Source organism: Octodon degus, unplaced genomic scaffold (genome assembly GCF_000260255.1).
Source record: "Octodon degus isolate 3935 unplaced genomic scaffold, OctDeg1.0 scaffold00015, whole genome shotgun sequence".
In the NCBI taxonomy this organism is placed as follows: domain Eukaryota; kingdom Metazoa; phylum Chordata; class Mammalia; order Rodentia; family Octodontidae; genus Octodon; species Octodon degus.
Window position 1 is genome coordinate 2,089,904 of NW_004524591.1, and position 8,100 is coordinate 2,098,003.

The 8,100-nt window shown below is 38.9% G+C and overlaps 1 pseudogene; it reads right to left on the minus strand.

Annotated features, from left to right (window-relative positions):
* Nucleotides 1-297: 297 nt before the first annotated feature.
* The window catches only part of LOC101576162, a 9,863-nt pseudogene continuing 2,060 nt past the window's right edge, over nucleotides 298-8,100 (minus strand).

An 8,100-nucleotide genomic window follows, 5' to 3' on the forward strand; every position in this document is an offset into this window, starting at 1 on the left:
TGGCTGGAGTGTTGTGGGGATTGAACTACAGCAACCTGAGGCTGACAGCTTTGTGGAAGCAGCCACTTAAACAACTGAGCTAAGGCCAGGCCCCCTGTAGGTAATACATTTTATCAACAGAAGTTGACAGATTTTCCTCACACCCCATCATATGACACATGGGAACTGTTTTTTCTCTGTTACTGGTGATGTTTATTTTTATTTTTCTTTTTTTTTGTGACAGTACTCAGGAATTTTATTATAAATCAGAACAGTCAAATAGCTTACACATTAATATGTACATGACATTCAAATATATTACAGCTTTAATTTATGGACAGAAACATCCTGTTTTTTCTTTTTCTTGTTTTCTGTTTTTTTCGCATCATTGATTTGCATTTTTACTTGATCTTGTAATTTAGCAAAGAATGCTTGAGATGACTTCAGGGCCTTGTCCTTTCCTTCATCCTTTAACAAGGATGCTTTGCCGGCTCGGGCCAGCTGGTTCAGCTTCTCCGAGGGACCGCTTTGCTGCACTTCCCGGCTTGATCTAGGTTGCTCTTCTCAAGCAACTTTCTCAGCCTCTCCTTTGCCTTTATTTTCAAACGCTTTTGATATTTCTTTTTCCTGCGTTCTCTTTTCTTGTCTGTAGCTGTTTTCTCAGCAGCTGGTTTTATATCTCCAGCTTTATTTTTCTCCTTGATTTCCTCAGGGGCTAGGAGGGCCGCGTCACTGACGCTCAGGGGCCACTTCCTCCATGGCTATTGCTGGCAGATTGGACACCACTTTAATCTCTGGCACCGGCGGTTTGGGGATGAAGTGGAAGTTTGACAGCGCATCTAATTTTAGGAAGAGAAAATCCATCATCTTCTGAATTTCTACATGCTCTGGATTTTCTGCAGTTTTTTGCCTGTTGAGTTTCATGTACTCCTGCTCATAAATTTCAGCAAGGCTCAGTTTACTCTTCTCCTGGTCTAAGGTTAATCGTTTCTTATATTCATACGCATCCTCTTTAGGTTTTTCCTTCCGTACTACATCATCCCACTCCTGATCTCTTATCCTCTGCTTAATGATGTCCTCTAGCTGGAGGGTGGTCTCCTCTTGTTTATTTTTCTTAAGTGAGTTAGTATCTTTAAAATTTCTCTGCTGTAAGGATTATTTTATTTTGTTCTAGGGATTGGACCCAGGGCCTCAGAGCCACTTCCCGAGAAGATACATTTAAAAATACTTTAGAAGGGCCGGGAGATGGCTCAGTAGAATAAGCACTTCCTTGGTAAGTGCAAGGGTCTGAGTTCAATCCCTGGTTCCACCTCTGCCCCCCTCTACCCCCCCAAAAAAATAACTTTAGGTAATACATTTAGGTAATTATTTTGTGAGGAGATATTTTGAGCCTGTAAAGTTCTCCTCAGCCTAGTTTTGCCCATTAGTTTTAGTGCTCATTGCCATTTCTTGTCTGATTGTTACATTGGATGTAAAATGCTGATTTTCTAATATCTTTCATTCCTTCCATACTACTATTAACTTATTTAAATTTATGTCACAGGATTCATGAAGCCTTATTTTCCTCAATGAGCTATCATTTACTAGTAGTACTTACTTCAATAAACAAATTGTCTTGGATTTGACCAGAAAGAACGAACCCTTTCGGGATGGCCAGGAGCAGCCATTTCTCCAAGAAACCCTGTTTCTGTTAGAACAGTGACCTTTGGAAACCAGAGTCTGAGTGTTAGATCTTTGTATTGCTTGTAGGATGCTACTGTTTCTAGGTACTTCTTGGTGGAGAAATGCAATTTATATACATGCATATTGGTACTGTATTTTCTCTCTATATGCATACATATATACACAAATGCTTATGTCCATGTACAGGTGCATATTTATAACTGGGGATAAGAAAACACTTCCATTTCCATTTCCTCTCACCATGAGGCTTGCTGGAGTTTTTTATTCTTGTCATGCTGTCTTATGTCTCTGACCATAAGAAGAGCATGACTTCCATTATCTTAATACATTAATTGCTCAATCCCCCTGTATGTGGTCAATCTATTAATTTCACAGATTGTCTTCCTACCCTTTCATACTTACGTAATTGCTTCTTAAGTGAATAGTAAGAGACAAACAGATGGGTGGAAATTTAAAAATTGATTTTTGATATATAGGTATTACAGATGTACAGTTCTAAAAATCAAGTTTAATCTTAACTTCTTAATGTCTAGAATCTATATTCTATTTTTTTTTTTTTTTTTTTGAGACAAGATCTCACTATGTACTTGAGACTAGCTTTGAGCTCACTACATAGCTGAGGCTGGCCTTGAACTCAAGATAATCCCCCTGAGTGCTGGGAACATAGGCATGTACTACCAGTGCTGGCCTTTAGTCTAATATTTTATCTCTATTCACAACATTTCATGGTAACAGGCATTAGGCACACAGAGATAAATGAGACAGTCTGCGGCAAGCTTAGAAAAAGATAAGACAAGATGACATGTTAATTTCTATAACAGTATAGAAAATTTCTGTAACAGTTATAGGAGAAAAATACAAAGCATTTCAAGGGAGAAGGGATCAACCAATACATTTTGACATAGGCAGCTGGATAATCTTCATTAATAATAAGAACTGCTTCTTAGAGAAGTTAATTTCTAGTTGACTTTGCAAATTTGGACTTTTCTTAATCTTCCTTCCTCTGTCCTTATTCTGTAGAAGGGCAGGCAAGGTTGGTCATAGGAAAGTCTGTTCCTGTCAGGACACACACTGAGTAATAGGACACACAGGATACCTTATAGGTTTCTTTGCCTGTTGTAGCCTCAGGCTGAGTCAGTTGGCACATTTTGAGTGTGGCTTCTGGCTTTTCAATGACTCTGAATTTTATATTTTATACCATAACCTTTTTTATATATCAATTATTTTTTGAAAGCCACATTTATAAAACTTCTTATCAAGTAATGCCAGAATGATGCAAATTTTTAAAGATCAGTTATGTCATTTATAGATAAGGGACTTAATAGGAGAATCCCTTATTCTCACCTCTCCTTTTCTTCTTCTATTGGATTCTCCATTGTGAAAAGTGTCTTTTTTTTTGTTTTGGTGGAACCAGGGATTGAACTCAGGCCCTTGTGCCTGCCAGGGAAGCACTTATTCTACTGAGCCATCTCCTCAGGCCCCATGAAAAGTGTCTTTAAAACATGTCACTCTTCAATTAAAAGTCAATGCTCCCTGGCTTTGGATGGAGGAAATGAAGACACTTGGAGAAATTGATCTGGTATTCTCAGTTGCAGTTAGAACAGATACATTTAGATGAATGAGTCCCAGTGTGCTTTGGGGTCCAAATCATCTGAGAGATAAATGTACTCCCTGATCTAATAAAGGAGTCTCAGATTCTAGCTCAGGAAGCCATTGTGTTTTCTCAGCATGGATCTGCTCAGTTTTCAAAGAAAATAAATTTGCTATGAATGAATTATATCTGCATCTACTTTGAGATTACAAAAATAGGTGATATGATTTTAATACAAAAATCCGTGAACTTTATCTTCCCCTCTGCATTATAGAGATTGATAATACCTCAAATATTAAAGCACCCTTCTCCAGTTGTATACTTTACATTTTGAAAATACCACTCAAGTTCTCCTTAGCGCTGAAGTCATTGATGTTCTTTCATGTTTTCCAGTTCTGCAGATGGAATCCAGGGAATTCTCAGTGTTATACTTCTTCCCCTTTTAATTTTGTTTTAAATTTTGAGACAAAGTCTTGATAAGGGGCCAGGGAGATGGCTCAGTAGAATAAGCACTTCCCTGGCAAGCGCAAGGGCATGAGTTCAATCCCCGGTTCCTGATAAATCATCCAGGCTGGGCTTATGCTTAGAATACTCCTGCCTCAGCCTCCCAGAGCATTGGTATTATAGACATGTGCCACCACACCCACCTCATCAGTATAGGTTGAAGGAGCTTGGACCTTGGGCTGTGTCTCCAGGGATCTCAGACCTGTCAAAGCTGGCTGCAGTTGAGAGTGGAGCCTGCATGAGAGGCCTATTATGCTTCTTTTCTCTTGGACACAGGACAATGACACTTCCCTTGTGACTTACAGGTTTGTAGAATTCACAGGCAATTTGTAGAAACTCATAAGCTCAAGTGGCCTTGTAAGAAGCTATCTGCATCTTAGGGGTGTCCAGGTCTCGGTTTGCTGCTCATTCTGATTATCTTGAGTCTTGGTCCAGCTGTGCCTTGGAATCCTCAGTGTAGGTGCTGCCGTGTCTCACCACTTGCTGTGGATGCAGATGGCTTCCCCATTGCTACTTTTGAAAACCAATGCAGCAGAGTCGCTGTATGCAGGATCCTACAGCCTTCATCTTTTTTGTTTCACTCATAATTTTGGTTTAAAAGATAAATGCCACATGAGTAAATAAGAGCTTTTGAAAACTTGTTTTGAAGGATGTTACAGAAAGATACTCTTCTGAGACTTCTCTCTGGATTACCTCGGTTAGAAGTACGGGATGATAAAATATTTTCAGACTCATTTCCTCTAACCTAGTGCTCATCTAATTGTAATACTAGCATCATTATGCAGAGTCTCAGGAAATAGCTAATAAGTGTTATTGTATATTGTGATAGAAACCATTAAGGCTGATTGTAATGAGTGTCTTTAGAGTAATGACTGAATTCCAGCTAAGATAGTCATTTGCCAAGCCTTTCTTGAAAGTCTTTGAGAAAACAGCAGCAGTGATGATAGCAATAATAACCCTAGCAGGATGACCTCGCTTCTGTGATGTTCCTGACTCTTGTGTAATGTGTCTAATTAACAAACTGTTGAAACTTGTGGAGGAATATCTTGTGACATGATTTAGGGAGCCATTTGCCCTCATATTTATTAGATAATGGCATTTTATAACAACTTGGAAAATAGAATTGTTGGTCTTAAAATGTTGGGAAACTCTTTGAAAATATGGCAAAAGGCATGGAATTGGTAGCTTGTCTTTTAAACACTTTACGGTGCCCTCCCAGTATCTTCTCATTTGCATGGTGTGGCTGGTGTGTCTTGTCTCTGTAGAGGTGAAATGAAATGCCAGTGATGGACTTTTGTAATACAGCTGTTGCATAAACTTATTGAAGTTATGTTCATCATTGCTAAACTTTACTGGCATAGATATTACATAGCAGAAATAAAATTATGAGTTGTTGGTCAATCAGTTCATTTGAACTTTTATAACACATGATCAAGAAATGTCTGAAATATTCTGTATTTATTTCCATCAGCAATTATATAAATTTTAAAATTACAATATGTGCATTCATTGTAGGCATTATAGGTCTTTTAAATATAAAACAAATGAAGAATAAATGTTATATGAGATATACCAAGTCAAATGACATTAAAAGGAGTTCTAAGCTGAAATATGTAAGTTTCACTGAGAATTTACCAAAAATAAATTTGTAAAACTTGGCTCACAGTACCTGGGATCAAACCCCAGTCCCTGTGCTTGCCTAAGCAGGAACAACTATAGATTTTTTGAAAAAAAGTTTTAAATTTAATTATAACACAAAGTCAAAACACCTTTAGGTTATATACACACACACATGTGTAAGGATTTCCCTATCACAAAGATTCTCAAATAGTCATGGTTCATGGCACTAAATGCCTCAATAAGTTTTCCATGGTAACCTAGCATAAAAGATATATGTTATTGTTTTGTTTATTAAGGAACTGAGCCCAAATTCAGTTGTAGGACTTTGTGTAAAAAGTGATGGATTTTGTCATGTTTCACATGTCATGTTTCATTTGGTGACATTCCTATATGTTTACAGTACCACAGTTCAGAATTGTATTAGTTAGGATTCTCTGGAAAAAGTAGAACCAATGGGAGATGTATCTGTTTTTATATCTGTAGCTAGCTGTTTCTCTGTTTGTCTGTCTATTTGTTTATCTATCTGTCTGTCTATGTATGTATGCATGTATCTATCTGTCTGTCTGTCTACCATCTGTCTATCTCTCTGATTGGGTTACATGATTAGAGGCTAAAAGCAGGCTACAGAGTCAGGAGAATCCATAGCTGTTCAGGCCAAGAAGAGAAAAACCTCAGCACAAGAGTGAAAGAGAGCAATATGCATCCCTAGTCCAAGGCCAAAGGCGTAGAAGCCACCCAGAAAGTTGCCAGTGCCAGTGTAGGTTCAAAGGCTGAAGAACCCAGAGTTCGATGCTTGTGGAGGACAGAAGCCAAAGAAACGCCCCCTGCTCAGCATGGAGGCGTAGGTGTGAGCCAGCAGATTCCTTTCTTCAACTTTCTTATCCACCCAGCCTTTCTTATGGTGGTGCGCTCTTCCAGGGAAGGACTTCCCTACACACCGGTCTTCTCTGGAAGCACACTCATAGACACACCGATTCCAAAGGCATCCCTCAGGCCAGACCAGCTGACCATCATCACTAATCATCACAGGAACCAGACTCCTAGCAACACCGATGGCAAAACAGTGGCAATGCTATGCATGTGCTTCAATTGGGAGGTGTTTAAACAACAGCATTTCTAAGTGACAAATACTTTGTAAGAGTTTAAGGGAAGGAGACATCCTGTACAGACTGATACTGATGCAGACCAGTCCTCAATACATATTATTAAATGAAAGATAGAGATTTGCAGAAAAAAGGTGTAATATGATATCGTTTACTATTTATACATGTACAGGGACCAAAAACTGTGTTGTGTCTGTGTATGTGTGCATACGGGAGGGTGGAAACATATCTTTTCTTCTACCCAACTTAGGTTCACTGGCTGGGGGCTGTGTTATCAAAAGACATAAATGGGAATGGTGCCGAGGATTTAGCTCAGTGGTAGAATTCTTGCCTAGCAAGCTAGAAACCCTGGATTTGGTCTTTGGCACCAAAACCAAAAAATAAATCTCAACTAAAAAACAAACAAACAAAGAAAAATACAGACTGGAGGACGATGATACTGCTCAGTGTAAAACACTGGCCCAGCATGCTGGAAACCCTGAGGTTCAGACATAATCCCACTAAAAAAATGAAAATAAAAAGATTAACAAGAGAAAATCCTACAAATTTATTTGGTGTAATTTTTATATGATGCAGGAGTCATCAGAAGGAAACAAAGACCAAAAAGACATAGCTAAACTTTGGTGTTTAAACTCCCTTAGTAACCTATGATGTCACCTAACCCTCCAATCACAATGCACCACATCTGCCTTTGTACTCCCCTCCCCACTTGCTCTCCCTATAAAATTCCCAAAGCCCCACTGGGTGAGGTTCTGACTCTTTGGGAGTGATCCCAGTGAAGCCCACCAGTGTAATAAACTGCTTCCTAAACCCTCTCAGTGCCATGTCTTCCTGTGTTTGGTCTTTTTTCTGTAACAATGGTAAGATCAACAGAGAATGGGAGGAAGGTCATGGAGAAATAGGACAAAACAAAGGGGAGAGGAGCTGAATATACTGGGGCCCCTTACAAGGGTTGCTCAGTAGGTCTCCACTCTGGGTGCTGTGTCTTTGGAAATAAGGATGCTCCTTTTCTTCCAGTGTAGGGAAATACCTCTCACGGGAAGGTCCTGTGACCTACCTCAGCACAAGGTGATAGAAACTTCTTAAGGCATCCGGTCTGCTCCTTCCTGGAGAGCACAGTAGGGAAGGTCAGAGAGACCGTCAGGTTCTGCCATTGTCTCAGATTCCTTCATCCTAAAATATTCAGTATGTCAAGGTGCTATACATAGGAGGTGCTACATTATATGCGGAATTCTACACATTTACTTATCTATCATCTATCGCGCACACACACATAAACACACACACACACACACACACACACACACACACACACACATTTGTGGAGGCATAGAAAAAGGCCCAGTAAACTCACTCCTGACTAATAGCAAAACAGTATGTGTGAAGGCAATGTAAGTTTGAAGATTAACAATACGCAGTAGAACAACCATTGTTGAATTGCTATCATTTTGTTTAGTGATTGATTCTGCATCATTTCTAATGCTTATTTTTACTATTTTTAAAATTTTCTTTAAAAAAATAAATAAAAAACATTAAAGAAAAGATCGAAGATATAAGATTGAAGAACATTGTCTGAGGGCCTTTGATCTTGATCTATAAGGTTTGTAAATATTACAAATA